General features: G+C 35.6%; 1 pseudogene; it reads right to left on the minus strand.

The window, feature by feature from the left end:
• Nucleotides 1-331: 331 nt before the first annotated feature.
• LOC115501538 lies at nucleotides 332-25199 on the minus strand (annotated as a pseudogene).
• Between the last annotated feature and the right edge of the window lie 238 nt (nucleotides 25200-25437).

A 25437-nucleotide genomic window follows, 5' to 3' on the forward strand; every position in this document is an offset into this window, starting at 1 on the left:
AAAAATTCACATTTAAAAACAACTCATGTTTCTATTTAGAGTAACAGTAGGCAATATCATTCCAGAACTTACAAGTTAATTTCACAACCTATGACTTCAGCTTGGCAAACAGCTTAGGTTCCAAAACTGATTCATCCCTATTAAAATGTAAGCCCTTAAAAAAGAATGTGTCTAGGTATATAGATCATTATTTTTAAGAAATCAGATAATCTTTGAGGCAGCCTTAGTGTTTCCTTTAAATGTGTCTCAAAATGACCATAGGATTAGCTTCACAGAAAGGATTAGCCAGCTTCTTGGTCTAAGGCTACTAGCCACGGTGATCGTTTGTCCAAGGCTAGAAAGGTACCAACACGATGTGATGTAAACCATAAGGAGAAGAGGAGACGATGAGGGCTTTTCCTGGCAGTTGGTAGCTACAATTCAAGGGATTCTTAGAAAATGACACAATGGCAGCCTTTCTTGTCTTCTTCTTTCCGTGTTGGTTCTGGTGAAGGAGGACATTCCTGCTCTCGAAATTTCCTTATAACCCGGACACGTTCATGGAAAGCTTGATCTACATTCATCCCAATCTTTGCTGACGCCTCCATGTATGTTACCTTAAGCTGTCGTGTTAACTGTTGTCCTTCTTCCTGTGTTACCTGTCTTTGATGATCCAGATCTGCTTTCTTACCAGTTAAAATCATTGGAAACTCATCACGATCCTTCATACTGAGAATCGGTCTTTGAAACTTACAGATTTCTTCAAAACTGCCTCGATCTGTGACTGAAAAGACCAACAGGAGACCCTAGCCAGCTCTCAAATACTGTTCTCTCAGAGCTCCTAACTCTTCTTGTTCTGCCGTATCCAGAATATCTAGCTGGGCTGCTCTCTCATCTATCACACACTGCTTTGTGTAGGAATCCTCGATGGTTGGGTCATAATCCGTCACAAAATAGGACTGTTATAACGGGGTCCCTTCCTTCTCTCGCACCGTATGCCACACCTTTTAGGTTGACCAAAGCGGAGAGACGTCTGGGTTTCTCATTTTTAAGATCCCGAAAAAGATCTTTCAACCTTCTTAACCAGAGCAAATCCTAAGAATGAAGAATTACATCGCTCTTGTCTTTACCACAAGCCCTGACTTTTCCAATACTAAATGTTTTTAAAACAATTCTTGCTGAAACTTCAACAGTAGCATTTTCGAATGACCTATATATATAGTTAATAGTTTTCCTGAGTGATATAATCCACGAATTCATTCAAATTAAATTATTAAACACTTTTAATATTCCATCAGCCAAGCTATTATGAGCTTATTAAATGATTAATCCCAGTGTGATTTTCGGAAAAAATAATGAGTGCACTCTATGTCAGCTTAGAAATATAATTGCATCATTATTGTGCTAAACTATTATCAAAGAGAATACAGTATTAGGTACATTAGCAATGACATTACTTTGCCTGCTGAATTTTTGCTTATAGAATAATTTGAAATAGAGGATTTGTACAGTCAATTAAAACCTAAGTATTTAAGGAATAATACGTTTAATTATTTGCAAGTTACCAGGTTGTTTGTATAGTTCTTTGACACAACAAATGTAGAAAATGTTTCATTGAGGAATGTCAAATTATTTAATACCATAAAATTCCAAGGTCTGTTTTAATAAAAATTAAAATCTCCTAAATGTTATAGGAGTAAAATAGAGGAATGATTTCTAAGGCTGTCACTAATTACCTTAGTTTTCCTTAGTAATGAACTCTAGTTTTGTTCAAATCAGCAACATGCTCAAATAAAGTAATTGGCAATTTCCTTGGAAAGATGGATGCATTCATTCCCAATGATTCCTAACTGAGAATTAAGACACAATTGAGGTTAACTAAATAAGGAGGAAATTTTTCTGCTGTAAATAAATGATACACAATGTAGTCAGCAGGACATGAGTATTAACTGGTGAATATTTTCCACTGCATACAGTTCATCAGTTCATCTTTATCCTGCCCTTGCTTGAAATAACTTCTTTTAGATTTAATTACATTCTTTTTTTCGTAAATCTTTTAAGTTCATTTTTCTTCAGCTTCGTTGAAATATTAACACGTAATATATGTAAAGTTTAAGGTGTATAGTCTGGTGACTAGATACAAGCATATATTGTAAATAGCACAATAATCTTCATCCTCTCACCTTTAATATGGGGGAGGGATGGTAATATTTCAGATTTATTCTCTTAACAACTTATAAGTATCTAATACAGTATGCTAATTATTGTCATGATGTTATACACTAGATCCCCAGACTTAGTGACATTGTAGCTGGGAGTTTGCACGCACTTTGAGCACATTCTCATTTTTGCCACCCACAGCCCCTGGCAACCACCATTTTACTCTGTGTGTATGAGGTTGGCTTTTTTAGATTCTGCACATAAATGACAACATAAAGAACCTACCGAGTATTATGTTAACTGAAATAGTCATAGACAAATGCCATATGATTTTACTCAGACGTGGAATTTAGGAAATAAAACAAATGAAGAAAGAAAGACATCAACAACGACAAAAAAAGATTCTTAAGTATAAAGAAATGGTGGCTGCCGGAGGGGAGGTGGGTATGGTCAAAGGGGAAATAGAAAAAGGGGATAAAAAGCGTACTTTTCTTCATAAGCACTGAGAAATATATAGACTTACTGAATCATTATATCATACACCTGAAATTAAACTGTCAATTATGTTTGATTGTAAAAAAAAAAAAAAAAGGGATCTGTCCTTCCCTGACTTTTTCCCCTTAGTATAATGTCCATCTATGTTGTCATAAAGGGCAGAATTTCCTTCTTTCACAGGGTTAAATAATATTCCATTGTTTTGTATCTACACTACCTTTTCTTTATCCAGTCATCTTTTGATACACATATAGGTAAATTCGATATCTTGGCTGTTGTGCATGATACTGCAATGAACATGAAACTACAAATACCTCTTCAAGATTCTATTTTCATTTTCTTTATCTATTACCTAGTAGTGCAGTTGCTAAATCATATGGTAAAATTGTTTTTTATTTTTTTGAGGAAACTCCATACTGTTTTCCATGGTGGCCGTACCAATTTATATTCCCAAAGTAGTGCACAAGCGTTCCCCTTTTCCCATATCCCCACCAACACTTGTTGTCTCTTGTCTGTTTGATAATAGCTATTCTAACAGGTGCGGAATAATATCTTATTATGGCTTTTATTGGCATTTCTCTGATGATTATTAGCAATGTCGAATACCGTGTCATGTACCTCTCAGCCATCTGTATGTATTACTTGGAAGAATGTCTATCATCCTTTGCCCACTTTTTAATTAGGTTGTTTGGTTGTTTGCTGTTGAGTTGTGTGTATCATTTCTATATTTTTTATATTAACTCCTTATCTGATCGATGGTTTTGAAAATATTTTCTACTATGTTGTCGATTGACTTTTTTTTCTGATTCTTTGTTTTGCAAAAGCTTTGTAATTCAACATAGTTCTACTTGTTCATTTTTGCTTTTGTTGCTTGTGATTTTGTTGTCACATCCAAAATAATCATTGCCAAGACCCATGTTAAGAAACATTTTCCCTGTGTTTCCTTCAATAGTTTTACAGTTTGGGATCTTGAGTGTAATAATTTAAGCCATTTCAAGTTAATTTTGGGGAGTGGTATAAGATAGGAGTCAAGTTTCATTCTTCTGCATGTTATAGTCTAGTTTTCCCAACACCATTTATCCAAGAAACTATCTTTCCTGCATTGATTCTACTTGATTCCCTTGTCAAATATTAGTTAACCATATATTCAAGGGCTTACTTCTGTGCTCTAGATTCTGTTCTCTTCTATGTGTCTATATTTATGTCAGTACTGTACTGTTTTGATCACAGCAGCTTTGTAATAAAGTTTGAAATCAGGAAGTATAATGACTCCAGCTTTGTTCTTCCTCAAGATTCCTTTGGTGATTCAGTCTTTTGTTATTACAAATTTTAGGATCATTTTTCTCTTATTACGAAAAATGTCATTGGAATTTTGATAGGGCTTGCACTGAGTCTTTAGATGGCTCTGTGTAGTATGGACATTATAACAACATTAATTTTTCTGATGCAGAAACAGGATATCTTTTCATTTATTTGTGTCTTCAATTTTTTCCATTAGCGTCTTAAATTTTGTAAATGAAATATATTTGACATACTATAAATTTAAGTTTACAAAATGTTAACTTGATACATTCATATATTGTGATATAAATGCCATAGCAGCAATCATTACCTTACATTATTACCTCTATCACCTTACATTATTATACTCCTTTTTAGTGATTAGAATAATCAAGTTCTAGTCTCTTGGCAAGTTTGTTATAATACCATTGAATAATGGTTATAATACCATTGTTTTCTGTATTTACTACACTTCCCATGAGATCTAAGCGCTTTTTTTACTACTCATATGTTTGTGACCTCAAACAATATTTGTCCTTCCCCTCCACGCTCCCATCCCTTGGTAACCATTTTACTCCGTTTCTATGAACTTGGCTTTTTTAGATTCCACATATGACTGATACCATACATTTTGTCTCTCTCAGACAAATTTCCTCAAATTCCATTCATGTCTTCACAAATGGCAGGATGTTGTATATATCTTCCACTCCTGGATTAAAGATATTCCTATATATTTTGATGCTATTGTAAATGGAATTGTGTTTCTTTTTCAGATAGTTTTTTTTTGTTAGTGTATAGACACAACTAATCTTTTTATATGAATTTCATATCCTGCAACTTTACTTCCTTTGTTGATTAGTTCCAGCGGTCTTTTGGTAGAGTCTTCAGGGATTTTCTCTGTATGAGATCTTATCTTGCATAAACAGAGATAGTTTGACTTCTCTCTTTCCAATCTGGATGTCTTGTACTTAGTTTTCTTGCCTGATTGCTCTGGTAGGACTTCCAGTGCTATACTGAATAGGAGTGGAGAGTGAGTACTTTTGTCTTGTTCCTGATCTTAGGAAGAAAGTTTTCAATCTTACACCATTGAGTTCTTTATATATGGCCTTTGTTATGTTGACATGCATTCCTTTTTTACCCAATTTCTTGAGTGTTTTTAACATGCATGGATGTTGAATCTTTTGAAATGTTTCTTTTCCATCTCTTGAGATGATCACAAGATTTTTACCATTTTATTTACTACATTTAGTATTTTGCATCAATATATTGATCTACTCTGGTATCCCACTTGATCAGGGTGTATGATCCTTTTATGTACTGTAGAATTTGGTTTGCTAGTATTTTGTTGAGAATTTTTGCGTATATATTTATCTGTAGGGATATTCACCTGTAATTTTCTTACAGTGTCCTAATGTGGCTTTGGTATGAGGGTAATGCTGGCCTCACAAAGTAAAGTTTAGTTTTGGAGTATTACCTCCTATTTTTAAGAAGAGTTTGAGAAGGACTGGTATTAATTTTTTTTTTTTTTTTAATGTTTGGTAGAATTCACCTATGAAGTCATCTGCTCCTGGTGTATTCTATGTTGGAAAGCTTTCCATTACTGTTTCAATCCTGTCATTCATCATTGGTCGGTTCAGATTTTCTGTTTCTTGATGATTCAGTCTTGGTAGATTCTATGTTTCTAAGAATTTTAAGTTAAAATTGTTTATAGTAGTATATTGTCCTTGTATTTCTGTGTTACTAGGAGTAATGTCTACTTTTTGACTTCTAAATTTTTTTAATGTTTATTTTTGAGAGACAGTGCACACATGGGAGGGGCAGAGAGAGGGAGACACAGAATCTGAAGCAGGCTGCAGGTTCTGAACAAGCCATGAGCACAGAGCCTAATGTGGGGCTCAAACTCACAAACCGCAAGATCATGACCTGAGCTGAAGTAGGTCACTTAACTGACTGAGCCCCCCAGGCACCCCATTCACTTCTGATTCTTCTTTTTCTTAGTCTAGTTAAGGATTTGTCAACCTTTTTATATATTTTTTAAAAAATACCTTTCACTTGTAATGATCTTTTCTATTAACTTTTTAATCTCTATTTACTTTTGCTCTGATTTTTTCATGTTTTTTTCTTCTACTAACCTCGGACTTAAGTTCTTCTTTTTCTTACTCCTTGAGGTGTAAATGTAGGGTGTTTATTCAAGAGTTTTCTTTTCTTTTAAGGTAGGGATTAATTTCTCTTTTAGAACTGTTAGGCTACACCACAGTAATTTTGATATATTCCGTTCCATTTTCACTTGTTTCAAGTATTTTTTATTTCTGTTTTTATTTCTTGGATTCATTGCTCAGGAGCTTCTTGTTTAATTTCCATACATTTGTGAATTTTCCTTTTTTTTCTATTATTGATTTCACTTTTCATAACATTGTGGTCAGAAAAGGCAACTGGTATAATTTCAGTCTTCTTACATTTGCCAAGATGTGTTCTATGATTTAACATATGGTGTATCATGGAAAATGTTCTGTGCATGCTTGAAAAGGATATGTATTTTGCTACTGTTGGGTACAATTATCTGAATGTGTTTAGGTCCATTTGGTATAGTTCAAGTCCTGTGTATCCATACTGATTTTCTGTCTGGATGATATAACCTTTGTTTAAAGTGGGGTATTCAAGTCCCTTACTATTAATGTATTATGTTTCTCCCTAGAGATATATTAGTATTTGCTTAGTGTATTTACATGCTCCAGTATGGATGAATATTTATGATTATTATAGCCTATTGATAAATTGGCCTGTTTATTGAAAAATTATTTGTTTTTTGTTACAATTTTCAACTTAATATCTATTTTTCTTATAAGTATACCTACCTCTGCTTTCTTTTCATTTCCAGTTGCATAGAATGTCTTTCTCCCCTATATTCACTTTGAGCCTAGGTGTGTCCTTAAAGCTAAGGCAAGTCACTTGTAGGCAGCATATAACTAAGTTATTTTTTAATCCATTTAGCCACAGTGTCTCTTGATTGGAGAATTTAGTCCTTTTACATTTAAAGTAATTTTTAATAGGTAAAGACTTATTAATGGCATGTTAACTTTTTCTGGCTGGAGCCCTACCAAGGAAGCTACTTTGGACCATGGGATGGATATGCCTGGGTCCCCCAGAGCCTACAGGGAGTGACCCAGAGAGATATGTGTAAGCCTGGTATTGGGAAAGGCGGATTCTGGAGTCTTCCCTGAGATGAGTCACTTTACCATCCATTTCTCATGAGGGAATGTCTCTTTCATTCTTTTTCTCTGTGATAGGCTACTTAGACTTGTAAGATGTGTAATGGGGGATATGTGAATCTATTCTTCCTACTGTTACCAAACCCAAGTTTGGCTGTCCCTTGCTTGAGAGGCCAATACTCAAGAGATGAGTTTTGATTGGAAAGGAACTTGAGCTTTATTCAGGAGGCCGGCAACCTGGGGAGAAGGTGGATTCTTGTTCAAAAGCCCACTCCAACGTTTCTAAGCCTGGCCCAAGGGTTTTTAAAGGGTTTTAGGGTAATCAGCAAAAAGAGTGCAGTGGACTGCAACATTGCTTAATGATGTGTAGACCTGATGTTGCCAGGTACAAACATTATCTCAGTGGGAGGAGGTTGTGGAGGGGGTCTGGTTCTTGTTTTTTGGTGTGCAGGAGTACTCTGTTATTTCTGCCAAAAAGGGCAAGGTCTACCGATCCCCAAAACCATTTGTGTAACCTAAAAAAATAAACACATTGTGCTAAAAAATTGTGAAGCTAATCCAAAATCTGAGGCAGCTCCAAAGAGACTTGCTGAATTCTGTGGCCAGGAAAATTCTGGTCTTTCAGTCATCAAGGTCAGTGGTCTGCAAATCTCAAAGAAAGTAATTTCATTCTGTTACAGATCGAGGGTCTTAGGTCAGCAGGTGAGGAGTGTGTTATCTTGAAGCAACTTTACCCTTAAGACCAACTGGAGTGCTCTTCTACTACCCTCCTGAATGTATCTTTTTTTTTTTTTTTATTTCTGTACTTCCTGCATATGCTTCACCCGTATAAGCCCTGATCTGGATCTTTGGTTCTGTGTGCAGAATAGTTGTTCAGATTGATGTTTATGTGTGTGGTGATATGGAGGCATATTATTATGCCACCACTTTTTCTATTGGTTCATTTTAAGTTTAACATAAGATTTACATGTTCTATAGTCAGTTAGACATCTTTTATGTGTTGCTGGACCATATTATACAGTATTCATTTAAACTTTTCTCATATAATTGTATAAACGACTCAGCACCTGGTATTGACATTTAACTCACTAATCCATACATTCATTTCTTAAGTTTATTTAGGTGTTTTTTTTTTCAAATTTTTTTTCTTAATGTTTATTTATTTTTGAGACAGAGGGAGACACAGCACAAGTCGGGGAGGGGCAGAGAGAGAGGGAGACACAGAATCTGAAACAGGCTCCAGGTTCTGAGCTGTCAGCACAGAGCCCGATGCGAGGCTCGTACCGTGAGACCATGACCTGAGCCGAAGTTGGACGCTTAACCGACTGAGCCACCCGGGCGCCCCTAGGTGGTTTTTTTTTTTTGTTTTTTTTGTTTTTTTTTTACTTTTGTGATTTTGGTATACATTTGAAGATATTCTAAGGACTTTCTGAATTTTAAAAGGACTATTTTTTATTCTAAATCATCTGATGAAATAGAATACCTGTAATTTGGCTACAAGTATTGTGAATTAGCAGTAATACATGTTGTTCCAAGTCAGTCAAATAATTGCAAATACTCAGTTTGTTCATATATTACTATAATTTGAATCAATAATATTCCAAATTATTAACAATGATAATTAAACCAAAATGTAATTTGCTTTATATGTGTCCATGCGAGATGTTATATGAATATACTAAATACGCATCCCTTCTTTAAAGATATTCCTATATACATACAGTTCATGGTTCTTCAGGATTTCCACCGAACAAAAAATCTAACTGTATTAAAATGCAAAAAAGCATAATGATAGCCAATAAGTGAGTCGTAAAACTAAATTTCAAAAAAAATATTTAATGGTTTCTAAACATTTTCCATTAGAAGTAACCATATTGTGGTAGTTCTTAAAAGTAAACTCATTTTTAAAGCCTGATTGTCAGTTGCTAAATTATGTTTTTGTGATTGCACCTTGTAAACCTTTGTCAGGTTTTTTGCAAGAAACCCAGTTATCCAGTAGAGTAGCTACTGGATAGTACCATTATCAGTAATGTAATAAATACTACTGGACTTGGAATGCAATTTAGGTTGAAAACAGAAATACTATTTCCACCAGCACTTATACTCTTGTATTCCAAGGTCAGTGAATTTGCAAAGTGTACACACATAAGAATATTGATAGATATAGATATATATAAATAGACATCCAGAAATGGCAGGGAACTGAAAACATTGGCGAATAGCAGTAAAATCAGTGATTCAATCCACTAAACCAACTTAATGAACAGTCTAAGTTGTGTGACAAATTACCAATTTAATTTTTTTGCATTATAGTGTGAATACATGGGTAGTATTTGGCAAAAAATATATTTAGCACTTAGAAAACTGTTTTGTTTTCTTGGACAATATATGCTTATTTTCTGAACATTTTAAAAAAATATTCTAAGACTTGAGGAACCTGGGTGGCTCTTTCGGTTAAGCGTCTGACTCTTGATTTCGGCTCAGGTCATTTCACAGTTTGTGGAATCAAGCTCTGTATCAAGCTCTGTACTAACAGTACAGAACCTGCTTAGGATTCCTGTTCCTGCATCCCTTATGCAGAGGGATGCATATTTCTGCATCTCTATTGAAATAAATAAATAAACTTAATTATAAGATTAAATTATTAAGTCTCTCTCTGTCTCTATACATATATATATGTGATATACATATACACACACATATATATATGTACATATATATGATACACACACACACACACACACACATATATATATATATATATAATACCAAACAGATGAACAAATATATCTATCTATGGAGAGAGAGGAGAGGGAGAGAGAGGGAGAGAATCTTAATCATGCCCTAGGCTCAGCATGGAGCCTGACATGGGGCTTGATCCCATGACCCTGGGACCATGACCTGAGCCAAAATCAAGAGCCTGACGCTCAACCAGCTGAACCACCCACACACCCCTAAGTCTGTATTTGGTGAAGTTATTCTAATACTCTAAGCTCAGTGATATTTATCTATTTGAATGATAACACACATGGTCATGGTCAAGTTTTATCTATTTCATTATTTTTATGAAAAATATGTATGAAAATATAAGGCAAATATTCTGTAAGCAATATTTCATGTAAATGCATTTGGTTATTAATCTTCAGGACTTTCAGTTGTAACTTGGCAGTCATAATTGTCTCATATCAATTTATTTCAGTGACAACAGCCTTTTCTACTCTTTTTAAAAATAATTTATTATTTATTAATTTAAATCCAAGTTAGTTAACATATAGTATAAACATATAGTGTAATAATAATTTCAGGAACAGAATTCACTGGTTCATCACTTACATATAATACCCAGTGTTTATCGCAACAAGTGTCCTCCTTCATGCCGGTCACCCCTTCAGCCCCTCCCCCCACCCAACGTCCAACAAGCAACCCTCAGTTTGTTCTCTGTCTTTAAGAGTCTCTTATGGTCTGTCTCCCTGTTTTTATATTATTTTTGCTTCCCTTCCTTTTTTGTCATCTATTTTGTATCTTAAATTCCACGTGTGAGTGAAGTCATATGATATTTGTCTTTCTCTAATTTCACTTAGCATAATACACTCTAGTTCCATCCACGTTGTTGCAAATGGCAAGATTTCATTCTTTTGATAGCTGAGTAATATTCCATTGTGTGTGTGTGTGTGTAAGTATATGTGTGTGTGTGTGTGTGTGTATATATTTATATATATTTATATATCTATAAAACATCTTCTTTAACCATTCATCAACCAGTGGACATTTGGCTGTTTCCATAACTTGGCTATTGTCAATAGTGCTGCTATCAACATTGGGGTGCCTGTGTCCCTTTGAATCAGCACTCCTGTATCCTTTGAATAAATACCTAGTAGTGCACTTGCTGGTTGTAGGGTAGTTCTATTTTTAATTTTTTGAGGAACCTCCATACTGTTTTCCAAAGTGGCTTCACCAGCTTGCATTCCCACCAACAATGCAAAAGAGATCCTCTTTCTCTGCATTCTCACCAACATCTGTTGTTGCCTGAGTTGTTCAGGTTAGCCATTCTGACAGTTGTGAGGTAGTATCTCATTGTGGTTTTGATTTGTATTTCCCTGACGATGAGTGATGTTGAGCATCTTTTCTTATGTCTGTTAGCCATCTGGATGTCTTTGGAAAGTGTCTATTCCTGTCTTTTGCCTCTTTCTTCACTGGATTATTTGGGTGGGGTGGTTATTGAGCTTAATAAGTTCTTTATAGACTTTGGATACTAACCCTTTATCAGGTATGTCATTTGCAAATATCTTCTCCCATTCCGTCACTTGCCTTTTAGTTTTGCTAATTGTTTCCTTCACTTTGCACAAGCTTTTTATTTTGATGAGGTCCCAATAGTTCATTTTTCCTTTTGTTTCCCTTGCCTCTGGTGATATGTCAAGTAAGAACTTGCTATGGCCGAGGTCAAAGAGATTTTTGCCTGCTTTCTCTTCTAGGATTTTGATGGCTTCCTGTCTTATGTTTAGGGCTTTTATCCATTTTGAGTTTCTTTTTGTATATCATGTAAGAAAGTGGTCCAGGTTCATTCTTCTGCATGTCACTGTCCAGTTATCCCAATGCAATTTGTTGAAGACACTGTCTTTTTTCCATTGAATACTCTTTTCTGCTTTGTCAAAGATTAGTTGGCCATACGTTTGTGTGTCCATTTCTGGGTTCTCTAGTTTGTTCCATTGATCTCAGATGGGGTTATGTTTCAAAACCCCATGCTTCAGGGGCACCTGAGTGGCTCAGTCAGTTAAGCGTTCCACTTAGGCTCAGGTCGTGATCTCGCAGTTTCTGAGTTCAAGCCTCACGTGGGGTCTGTGCTGACAACTTGGAGCCCGGAGCCTGCTTCAGATTCTGTGTCTCCCTCTCTCTCGGCCCCTCCCCCCACTCACACTCTGTCTCTCTGAAGAAATAAATAAAAATAAAAACCCCATGCTTCAGTAATACCCCTGTGACTAGGACCTGCACCAACTCTACGGGGAAGGGTCTCGCTGGGCAATGGCCAGTTTCTGGCTTGCCCCAGAAAACATTTTGTGTGATCACCCAGCAGCAGAGGTTCAGAGATTCTGGCAAACCACAACACATAGCTGGCACAAGGTTTCATTATGACGTACTTGTCCCATTACCAGCAAACGTGGCTGCTCTTTAGGGTCTGCTGGACCTTTGCGTGTGGGGAGGCCATATGGCCTCTACCCAATGCCCTCCTGGCAGGGGAACCACTTCTCCCTGCCTGGCACACAGTGTCTGCCTCTGGGGATTCTCCCCACTTCCCCACAGGGCACCGCCAGGCACTGAGCTCCAGAACTTCAGGCTCTGGGCTCCACTGATTAGTATTGAAACCCTCTCCTCTCTTCCTGTCCGTGGTTTTGGGGAACGGACTTCTCACACTCTCCTGTAGGAGTTTTCACTCTTCCTCTCAGGCCTCTTTCGGGGGAGCGCTTTTCTTGCACAGTCCTCTTACACTGCATTCTCCTTCTTTCCCTTTTGCTGCAGTCTCTCTGCAAAAACAGCTCCTTACTCTCTGCGGATTTTCTCCCCCCCCCCCCCAGTTCCCCTCTCCCCACCGATTGCCTGCGAGTTCTGTGGCTCACGTTATGCAGATTGTTGTGTTCATCCTCAGGTCAGTTTCCCTAGGTGTTCAAAATGGTTTGGTGCTGATCTAGCGGCGGTTCGGGGACGAGCTCAGGGTCTCCGTGCTGCTCCAAAATCTTAACTCCTCTCTGCAGCCTTTTCCACTCCGAAATGTCCTAATATGATGTTTGATTTCCACACCAATCTGCTCTGTTTTCTCGATATAAGTGACAAACCCATCCTTTCAGGTGCTCTTATTTATTATTTCTTTTTTTTTTTATTTTCAGTAGACTTTAATTTTAGAGCAGTTTTAGGTTGACAGCAAACCTGAGTTGAAAGGACAGAGATTTTTCTGTGTACTTGCCGCCCTCATTTTACGAATCTCTCCTATTATCAAAATCCTATGCCAAAGTGCTTTGATATAACTGATGAACCTGCATTGACACATCATTGTACCCAAGGTCTATAGTTTACCATAAAATCACTCTTGGTGTTGTGCCGTCTGTGGGTTTGGATAAGTGTATAATGACATGTATTCACCATTATATCATCATATGGAGTGATTTCACTGCCTTAAAATTTCACCATGCTTGACCTATTCGCTCTCCCACCTCCCCAATCGCAGGCAACCAATGATTTTTTTTTTCCTGTCTCCAAAGTTTTGCCTTTTTCAGAATGCCATACACTGATAATCATGTAGTATAGAGCCTTTTGGGTTGGCCTTTCATTTAGTAACTTAAGTTTCCTCCCTCTTTTTGTGCCTTGATCGCTCTGTTTTATTTACCACTGAATTCTATTCCATTGTCGAGAGATACCACAGTTTGTTTATAAATTGAATTACTGAAAGATATCTGGGATGCTCCCAAGTTTTTGCAATTATGAGTAAAGCTATTAAAAACATCCCTGTACAGGATATTGTATGGACATAAGTGTTCATTGCCCATGGATAAATAGGCAGCAACATGATTGCTGGATCACATGGTAAGAATATGTTTTGTATTTTAACAAACTACCAAAATGTTTTCTAAAGTATCCGTATCGTTGTGCATTTTAACCAGCGACAAATGACAGTTCCTGTTGTTTCTCATCACTCCTGCACTTGGTGTTATTTGTGTTCTAGATTTTGACCAGTCTAATAGGTGGATGGTGGTACCTCACTGGGGTTTTGTTTTTGTTTTTTTAAGGTTTATTTAATTTTTTGAGAGAGACAGAGACAGAGAGAGACAGCATGAGCAGGGGAGGGGCAGAGAAAGAGACACACACAGAATCTGAAGCAGGCTCCAGGCTCTGGTCTGTCATCATAGAGCCCGATGTGGGGCTTGAACTCAAGAATCGCGAGATCATGAGCTGAGCTGAAGTCAGAGCTTAACTCCCTAAACCACCCCGGTGCCCCCCTCACTGCTGTTTTAATTTGCCTTTCCCCGATGATGTAAGACGTGGACCATCTTGATATGTGCTTGTTTGCCATCTGTATATCTTCTTTGGTCAAGCATCCGTTTAAGTTTTTGGCTCGTTTTCTGATTAGGTTTTCTTACTCTTGAGTTTTAAGGTTTCTTTTTATAATTGAAGAACACTCCCGTATCAGATGTGTCATTTGCAAGTATCTTTTTTCTCATTCAGTGGAATGTCTTGTCATTCTTTTCACATTGTCTTTCATGGAGTAGATGTTTTTAACTTTAATGATATCCAGCTTATCAGTTACGTCTTTCATGGCTAGTGCCTTTGGTGTTGTATCCAAACACCTCATCACGATACACAAGGCCTTCCAGGTTTTTTTCCCTGTTGCCTTCTAGGAGTTTTATGTTTTATGTCTTCTTCAATTTCTTTCGTCATTGTCTTAGAGTTTTCAGTGTTCAGTTCTTTTACCTCCTTTGTTCAATTTATTTCTAGATATTTTATTCTTTCTGATGCAACAATAAATGGGATTGCTTCCTTAATTTCTCTTTATACTCGTTCATTATTAGTGTACAGAAATCCAACAGATTTTTATATATTAATTCCTTATCCTGCCACTTTATTGAATTCATCTATTAGCTCTCACAGTGTTGTTGGCAGAGTCTTTAGGGTTTTTTATATATGTCACCTCCAAATAGTGACAGTTTTATACTTCTCCGTTTCTGATTCGCTAGTTGCTCCAGCTAGGGTCACCAATACTGTGTTGAATAAAAGTGGGTAGCATGGGATCCTTGTCTTTTTCCTAATCGTAGAGCAAATGCTTTTAGCTTTTCACCATCAAGTACGATATTAGCTGTGGGTTTGTGATATACGACCTTTAATATGTTGAAGTATGTTCTTTCCAAATCCACTTTGTTGAGAGTTTTTATCATAAATCAATGTTAAACTCTCAAAATGGCTTTAGTACATTTACTGGGACGAACATAAGATTTTAGCCTTTCATTGTGTTAATGTGGCATTTCACACGGATAGACTTACAGATGTGGAAACATTCTTACACCCATGGAATGAATCCTACTTGTTCATACTGTGTGTTCTCTGTAATGTATTACTGAATTTTAAATTTATCGTGTTAACATTTTGTTGAGGATTTTTGCATCTGTGTTCATCAGGGTTATTGGCGTCTACGTTTGTTTTCTTGTACTGTCCTTTTCCTGGTTTTAATAGAACATTTTATGATTCCACGTTCTTTCCTTTTTTGAGCATATTGTCACAATTGTTTTGGGGGTTTTGTTCTTAATTTTTTTAGTGATCGCTTAGCGTTTGCAGTATGTGTGACTAATCCATGTCTACTTTTAAATAATACTCTAACACCTCACAGGTAAGGCAAGTATCTTATAATTACAAGTAATCATAATTCCTCCCATTCATTCCTTGTATTATTTCTGTCATTCATTTCATATTTGTATCAGCAAACATAACATTTGAGAATGTTTATATCTGTGTGTGTAACACTGTCCTTTGAAGAGGGGAAGCTTTTAATTTTGATGATATCCAGTTTATAGATTTTTTCATTTATGAATCATACTTTTGATATGATTAGAAAATGTTTTCTTCTAGAAGTTTTATAACTTTAACTTTATATCAGGTCTATAATCCATTATAATTTAATTTTCAATATGATGTGAGGTATGAAAGGTTTTTGTTTGCAGGGGGGAGAACTAGGGATACAGAATTGTTCTAGTATATGTAAATATCTACAAAGTGGCTTAGTTAATATCTACAAACTGCCTAAGCTAAGATTTTGTTAAACCTATTCATAAATTTTTACAAAATTCCTATCAACAACATCGAGTCTTATCATAGACATATACTCTGAGGACTACAAAATAGCTAAGGAAATTAAGATAAAATATGTGAAAAGTTAACTCATGTTTATCACATTTTTTGTTGGGTGTACCTTATAGATTTCTTAATTGTATATAATTTTAAATGGTATTGTAAAATTTCATTTTCCATTGCTTTTGTGTAGAAATACAATGATTTCATATCATAATTCATAATACACAATGTTGATAGACTAGCTTATTAACTTCTAGTAGTAATTTTGTAGATTCATCAAATTTTCTGCATAGATCTTCACATCATCGATGAATAAAGACATTTTTACTTCTTCCTTTCCCATGTGGATGCCTTTTAATTCTTACTCTTTATTTCCATGCCTAAATCTTCCTTGTAATGTGGAAATAAAAGTGCTAAGAGCCAACACCTTGACATTTTTCCTGATTTTTTTTAGGGAGAGCATACATCTCTTTGGCATTAAGAGTATTATTAGCTGTTTGTTTTGTAGAGGTAGTTCCCTTCTGTTCTTAGTTTCATAAGAAGAATGTATTTTGGATTATGTAAAACACATTTTGTCATGCATCAACTGAGATAGTAGGATTTTTTAGTTTATTAATATTGTGAATTACTTCACTGACATTACAAAGTTAAACCAACTTTGCAATCTTGGCGTAAACCTCATGTAGTCATGATGTGTTACTATCTTTTTAATATTGTTGAATTAGCTTTGTTAATTTCCATTTAGAATTTTTGCATCTATATTTATGAAGAATATGGTCCTGATGTTGTTTTATACTCTCCTATTGTCATTCTTTAGTTAGTATTGGTATCACTAAAATGCTAATTTAACAAAATTATTTTGAAAACATTCACCTTTTTCAGTTTTCTGAGGAAGTTTTTATACATATGGCATTATTTTTTCTTTCAATGTTCAGTGTAATTCCTCAGTGAAGCCATTTAGCTCTAGGGTTTAATTTGTTGGCAGGTTTAAAACTACAAATTAATTTTTTTTAAGAATAGGTCTATTCAAGTTATCTACTTCTTTTTGAGAATACTTTGGTTGTTTTTTGATGTTTTTTCCCATTTCAGTTGATTTATTTCTTCATGAATATATTTCGATACTCTGTGTCTTTCATGAAGTATGTCCATGTCAGCTAACTTCTTGACAAAATGGCATAAACTTGTTCATAATATTATGATTTTCCTTGAAATAATTATAGATTGGGGAGCATCTGACTTTGGCTTAGGTCATGATCTCACAGTTCGTGGGTTCGAGCCCTGCATCAGGCTCTGTGCTGACAGCTCAGAGCCTGGAGCCTGCTTCAGATTCTGTGTCTCCCTCTTTCTCTGCCCCTCCCCTGCTCATGCTCTCTCTCTCTCTCAAAAATGAATAAATGTTAAAAAATTTTGTTTAAGTAAATAAATATTTATAGATTATGTCATGTGACATCATGTGTCTCATCTTGATATTGCTTAATTTGTGACTTTTCTTTTTTATCCTGAACAGTTTAGAGTGTTATGAATTTTATTAATCTCAAACAACTAGGTTTTGAGTTACTTGTTTAGTACTTTCAAGTGCAAAAATATTTAGCATTTTTATGTACTTTTTAAATTAATTAGCCAGCGTATCATTATGAAATCACCTTATTTAGCCCTGTCAATATGTTTTGCTTTGAAACCAACTTTGTCTGTTACCAGCTTTGGTTTGATTAGTGTTAATATCATATGTATTTTACTACCCTTTTACTTTACCCCGTTTCTTTATGTTTACAGTACGTTTCTTGTAGGCATCATATGGTTCTCACTTTTTATACAGTCCTGTAATGGTTTCTCTTTAATGGTGGTGTTTAGACCATTTCCACATAATGTCATTATTATTAAGGTTAAGTTTAACCATACAACTTTCTATTTGTGTCCTACTGGTTCAGTCTGTTCTTTGCTACCTTTTTTGTCTCTTTTCTCCTTTGTTCAGATCTAATATAATTTTTTTAAGTTTATTTATTTTTTGAAAGAGGGAGAACATGGACACAAGTCAGGGAGGGGCAAAGAGGGGGAGAGAATCCCAAACAGGCTCTGTGCTGTCAGCTCAGAGCCTGATGTGGGGCTCCATCTCACGAACTGTGACATCATGACCTGAACTGAAATAGTCGTATACTTAACCAGTTGAGCCACCTAGGTGTCCCAAGATCTAGTATAAATTTTTAATGATCCACCTTATGAGTTTTGTTGACATATGGACAGCAATTTTTGTTGTTGAAATTTTAGGTTTCAGTTACAGTAAGAATAGTTAATATATCACAATATAACTTAAAATGGATATTATACCAACTTAGAAATTTTGTTTCATTTTTGTTATACAACTTCTAAATATTATATAAACACCAGGTTGTATCACTCTTGTTGTTTAAGAGTCAGTAACGTGTTAAATTTTTTAAAATTTTTTTCATGTTTATTTTTGAGACAGAGCATGAGGGGGGTGGGGGGGGCAGAGAGAGAGAGGGAGACACAGAATCTGAAGTAGGTTCCAGACTCCGAGCTGTCAGCACAGAGCCCAGACACAGGGCTCGAACTCATGGACTGTAAGATCATGACCTGAGCCGAAGTCAGATGCTTAGCTGACTGAGCCACCCAGGCACCCGTCTTAACAAATTTTAAATGATGCCAAAAAATGTCATTTTTACCCATGTATTTACCCTGCCTAGTGCTTTTCCTTCCTTTGTATGGATTCATGTTTATATTGGATATCATTTTTTCCATCTTAGAAAGTACTTTTTTATTGAAGTATAGTGAATACACAATTTTATATTAGTTTTAAGTATACAGCATGTTTTGATAACTCTGTAATTTATGCTGTGTTCACCTAGGTATAGCTACAACCTGTCACCATGCAGTGTCATTACAATACCATTGACTGTATTCCCTATGCTGTAGCTTTTATCCCCATGACTTAACATTCCCATAACTGGAAAGCTGTACCTTACATTGCCCTTCACTCATTTTGCATTTTGCCCATCTCCCAACCTTACTCCTTTCTGGTAACCCTAAGTTTGTTCTCTGTATTTATGGGTCTGTTTCTGCTTTTTGTTTGTTCATTTATTCCTTTGTTTTGTTTTCTAGAGTCTATATAAAAGTGAAATCATATGACATTTGCCTTTTTCAGTCTTATTTCATTTGGTGGTCACAAATGCCCAGACCTCATTATTTTTAATTGCTGAGTAATATTCCTGTGTGTGTGTGTGTGTGTGTGTGTGTGAGAGAGAGAGAGAGAGAGAGAGAGAGAGAATGTGTGAGTATGTTCCACATCTTTATTCATCTATTAATGAATACTTGGATTGCTTCCCTGTCATGGCTATTGTAGATAATTGCAGCAAAAAAAAAAAAAATAGGGATGCACAGATCTTTTCAAATTAGTATTTTCCTTTTCTCTGAGTAACTACTCAGTAGTGGATCATATGATATTTCTATTTTTAATTTTTTAAGGACTCTCCATCCTGTTTTCACTAATGGCTGCACCAGTTTGCATTCCCACCAGCAGTGCAGGAAGGTTCCTTTTTCTCCACATCCTTGCCAGGACTTGTTATTTCTTGTCTTTTTTACTCTAGCCATTCTGGTAAGTGTAATACCTCCTTGTGGTTTTGATGTACATTTCTCTGATGATGTGGTAACACATCATTTCATGTGTCTGTTTGCCATATATATTTCTTCTTTGGAAAAATGTCTATCAGGTCATTTTTAATCAGATTATTTCTCTTTTTTTAGGGCTTTTTGGTATAAGTTCTTTATTTCAGATATTAACTCCTAATCAGATGGATTATGTGAAAATACCCTCTCCTACTCACAGGGTTGCCTTTTCATTTTGTTGCTGTTTTTTTCACTGTGCAAAAATTTTTATATTGCTGTAGTCCCAGTATTTATTTTTACTTTTGTTTCTGTTGCCTGAGGAAACCTATCTGGAGAAATATTGCTAAGACTGATGTCAAATACATTCCTGCCTATGTTTTCTCCTAGAAGTTGTAAGGTTTTAGGCCTCAAATTTAGGTCTTTAGCCCATTTTAAGTTTACTTTGCATGTAATTGTCCAGTTTTTTCAGTGAAATTTATCTTTTCCTCATTATTTTTTTTTGTTCGCCTCCTTTGTCATAGATTAATTGACCATATAAGCATGTGTGTTTTTTCCTGGCCTCCCTATTCTGTCCTTTTTCTCTGTGTATCTGCTTTTGTGCCAAGATCAGACTGATTTGATTACTACAGTCTCCTAGTACCTTTTGAAATCTGGGATTGAGACATCTCTAGCTTTGTTCCTATTTCTCAGGATTGCCTTGACTATTAACGTTCTGTGTGTGTGTGTGTGTGTGTGTGTGTGTGTGTGTGACTTCATACAAATTTTCATATTACTTGTTCTACTTCTGTGAAAAATTCTGTTGGTATTTTGATAGAGATTGCATCGAATCTGTCTATTTTCTGGGTAGTAGGAACATGTTAACAAACAGTGATTCTTCCCATCCACAAACATGAAATCATTTTACGTTTATGTCATATTCACTTTCTTTATTCTTTGGCATTTAATCTTTTTGGTGCAGTTGTAAATGGAATTGTTTTCTGAATTTCTCTTTCTGCTGCTTCATTATTAGTGTAAAGAAACTCGGTTTCTATGTATTAATTGTGTATCTTGCAACTTTAGTGAATTCATTTTTTACTTCTAATTGACACTTTAGAGTTTTTTAATGTAATGTGTCATCTGCAAACAGTGGTGGTTTAAATTCTTCCTTACCAATTTGGATGTCTTCTATTTGTTTCTGGGGTTGCTGCAGCTAGGACATACAGTACCATATTGAACGTAAGTGGTAAAAGTAAACCTCTTTTCCTTGTTTGGGATTTTGGAGGAAAAACTCTCAGTTTTAACCATTGAGTATGATGTTCAATGTGGGTTTTTCATCTGTGGTCTTTATTATGATGAGGTATACAACCTCTACACCTGCTTCGTTGAGAGTTTTTATCATACGTGGAGCAGATTTCACCATAAATGGATCAAATGGATCAAGTATTTCATCAAATGCTTTATCTCCATCTATTAAGGTAATCAAGTAAGTTTTATCCTTCATTTTGTTCATAGAGTTTATCAGGTTGATGGACTTGTAAATTACAAAACCATCCTTGCATTTCCAGAGTAAATCCCACATGATCGTGAGAGACCCTTCTAATGTATTGTTGAATGTTTTTTGGTAGTATGTTGTCGACAATTTTTGTATCTATGTTCATCATGTGTATTTTCTTTCTGTAGAATTTTTGGGTTTGGTATCAGGGTAATGCTGCCCTCATAGAATGAATTTGGAATAGTTTGAGGAGAATAAGTATTAACTCTTCTATAAGTGTTTGGTAGAATTCACCTGTGACTCCATCTGGTTCTAGAATTTTGTATTATGGGAGCTTTTGGTTGCTGATTGAATTAGATTACTAGTAATTGGTTTATTCAAATTTTCTATTCTTTCTGATTTAGTTTTGAAATATTGTGTATTTCTAGGACTTTATCCACTTCTCCTAAGTGATCTAATTTGTTGGCATAAATTTTTTCATATGATCCTTATAAGGGCTTTTATAATCCTTTGTATTTCTGTGGTATTGGTTGTTATTTCCCTTTCAGTTCTGATTTTGTGTCTTGTCTCTCTCTTGATGAGTTTGGCTAAATGTTTATAAATGAATCAGTTGTTGGTTTCATTGCTCTTTTTCTATTTTTGTCTCTATTTCATTTATCTCTTCTCTGAACTTTATTGTTTCCTTGCTTCTATCAACTTGGCCTTTGTTTTACTTTTCCTAGTTCCCTTATATGTAACATTAAATATTTATTTTTTGAGGTTTCTCTTGTTTCTTGAAGTAGGCCCATATCTATTTACATTTCCCTCTTGGAACTTATTTCACTGAGTCCCTATTTTGGACTGTTGTATTTTCATTTTTCATCCGTATCCATGTATTTTTTAATTTCCTCTTTGTTGAATAACCCATTGGTTATTCAGAACTCTGAAGGACCATTTTTAACGGTTCTTATCGTACAGATCTCGTACATCAATTCTCTCAGGTTGCATTTGGGGAAAAAAAGTGTTTATATTTTGCCTTCATTTCTAGAAGACCATTTCTCTATTCATCAAATTCGTGGTTGACAACTTTCTGCTCAGTACTTTCAAGATGTTGATCAACCATCTTCTCACGTGCTTTGATCTGACAAAAAATCTGCTTTCATCCTTATCTTTCTCTTTACATATGTATATTTTTCCTCGGGATGCCTTTAATATTTTATATTTGTAACTGATTTAGAGCTATGTAATTAAGATATTCCTTGGTACAGCTTTCCTCATGTTATTAGGGCTTGATGTTCCTTGAGTATCTTGAATACCTGGGTTTAGTTTTTATCAGATTGCCAAACTGCTGGCTAATTATTTCTTCAAATATTTTTCCCTTTCTCTTTCAGGACTCTAATTATATGTAAAATAGGCTGCTTAAATTTGTACCACACATCATATTGGGTTTTTTTTTCCCCCATTCTTGTGCTTTGTGTTTTGAACAGTTACTACTGTTAAGCACCCATGTTTATTGATTTTTTTCCTGCAGTCTCTAAAAGTAATTATATCCAATGTATTTATTTTATGCGAAACATAATTTTTTGCTTCAAGAAGATCACATGGATTCTTGGGGCACCTGGGTGGCTCATTCTGTGGGGCATCTGACTCCTGATTTCAGCTCAGGTCGTGATCTGTTTGGTTTGTGAGGTTGAGCCCCAGTGGGCTCTGCACTGAGAGGACAGAACTTGCCTGAGATTCTCTTTCCCTCTCTGCCCTCCTCACATTTGCTGTCTCTCTCTCTGAGGATAAATAAATTTATTTAATTTACTATTAAAGAATCAGATTCTCTCCATATCTTTATGCTTAAAATGTTCAAATTCTGTTTAGCTTTATGAACATGTAAACTATAGCTTTAGTAACTTCTCAGGAGCTACTTTGAGCATCTCTGTCACTACTGAGTCAGGTTTGTTTCATTTCGTTTCCTCATTCGGAGGATGTTTTTCTGCTCCTTTGCATGCTTGGTAATGTTTGGAGAAAACAGACTGTGAATTTTACTTTCTTAGAAGTTAGATCATTTTCTATCCCTTCAGTTTTCTGAGCTTTATGCGAGGCCATATTTAAGTTACTTGCAAACAGTTTGGTTTATTGTTGGAGTATGTGTTTTAAGAGTTTTTTAGGCAACATCAGAATGATGTTTAGTCTAAGGAGAATTACTCCAAACACTAAGGCAAGACCTTTTGACGTTCCCTACCAACGGCTTTTCCACTCTGGCTGGTGCCAATAGGCAATAGCATGGCCCTGTGGGAACCTTGGACACTGTTTCTCCAAACCCTTTGGTTTGTGTTTTTTTTCTCCCCACCCTTGGGTAGTTTCTTCATGTGTGTGCACCAGTTCATATGCTACGATTTTTCTAGGACAGACGTCAATGAGTTTTCTCTCTGTTCTGCAAACCCTATCTTTTAATTTTTAAAAATTTTAATTCCAGTATAGTTAATACACAGTGTTATGTTTCCAGTGTACCTTACAGATATTCAACAATTCTATACATTACTTAGTGCTTTTCATGGTAAGTGTACCCTTAATCCTCCCTCATCTATTTTACCCATCCCCCTCTCACTCCTCCTCTGCTGTTTTTTATAGTTAAAAGTCTGTTTTTTGGTTTTCCTCTTTTTCTCACCTGTGTGCATTTTGTGTGTGTTTGTTTCTTAAGTAAGTTCCACACATGAGTGAAATCATATGGTATTTACCTTTCCCTACCTTATTTCACTCAGGATTATATGCTACATTCTCTAGATCCAACCATGCTGTGGCAAATGGGAAGTTTCATTCTTTTTAATGGCTGATTGAGATTTCACTATATATGTATACACACACACACACATCACGTCTTCTTTATCCATTCAGTTATCAGTGGACACTTGGACTCCTTCCATAATTTGTCGATTTTAAGTAATGCAGCACTAACCATAGGTGTGCATATATCTTTTCAAATTAGTGTTTTTGTATTCTTTGGGTAAAGAAAGATATTCCATGCTCATGGATTGGAAAGGTAAATATTGTTAAAGTGTGCATACTACACAAAGCAAACGACAGATTAAATGCAATCCCTATCAAAATACCAACAGCATTTTTTTTTTTTTTACTGAACTAGAACAAATGATCCTAAAATTTGTACGGAACAGGAAATGAACCTGAATAGCCAAAACAATCTTGAAACAGAAGAGCATGGCAGGAGGTATTACAATTCTGGACTTTAAGTTATATTACAAAGCTGTAGTAATCAAAACAGTGTGGACCTGGCACAAAATTACACACAAAGATATCTGGAACTGAATAGAAAGCCCAGAAATAAACCTACGACTATATGTTCAATTAACCTTTGACAAAGGGGGTAAGAATATATAATGGGAAAAAAACAATCTCTTCAACAAATGACATTGGGCAAACAGGAGAAACTGGAGCACTTTCTTACATCATACACAAAAAATAGCTCAAAATGGATTAAGAGCCTAAATGTAAGACCTGAAACCACAAAAATACAAGATGAGAGCACAGGTAATAATTTCTCTTACATCAGTTGTGGTAACATTTTTCTAGATATGTCTTCTAGGACAAGGGAAATAAAAGCAAGACTAAAGTATTGGAACTACAACAAAACTAAAAGATAACCTACCGAATGAGATATTTGCAGATGACTTATCTGATAGTGGGTTAGTACCAAAATATACAGAGAATTTACATAACACCCCCCCCAAAAAAAAAACCCAAATAATCCAATTAACAAATGGACAGAATACACGAACAGACATTTCTCCAAAGAAGATCTACAAATGGTCACGGGACACATGAAAAGATGCTCAACAGCCCTCATCATCAGGGAAATAAAAATCAAAACCATAAGAGACAAGTGTTGGTGAGGATGTGGAGAAAAAGGAACCCCATGCATTGTTGGTGGGAATGTACTGGTGCAGCCACTGTGGAAATAGTATGAAGGGTCCTCAAAAAATTGAAAATAGAAGTACCAAAATGTCCAGTAATTTGACCACCAGCTTTCTAGATCTGCGTAGACTTTCAGCTACATCTGCTCCACTCTGGGAGTCCACACCCTCTGCCTGAGTTACTCTTTCTGCATTAGGCCTGGAAAGTTTCATTGCAGTAAGCTGGGTGATTGCGGGGCTCACTTTGTTTTCCATCTCTCAAGGATTATTTTCCTTCTTTGTAGGATTTCCAATTTCTTGAAATTCATGGTTTTAAGTGGAACATAAATCTACTCCCTGTTATTCCATTGTTAGAAGCAGAAGTCCCTTTTTTTTATCATCATTAAACATTAACAAAATGTTCTCATCATCTTTTCACTAGTGTTTCTGGTGTTTTTTTTTTAACCAAATACAAATGTTTTACTATAGTTTCAGTAACATTTTCTACTTACTA

The sequence above is a fragment of the Lynx canadensis genome, chromosome A2 (assembly GCF_007474595.2).
Source record: "Lynx canadensis isolate LIC74 chromosome A2, mLynCan4.pri.v2, whole genome shotgun sequence".
In the NCBI taxonomy this organism is placed as follows: domain Eukaryota; kingdom Metazoa; phylum Chordata; class Mammalia; order Carnivora; family Felidae; genus Lynx; species Lynx canadensis.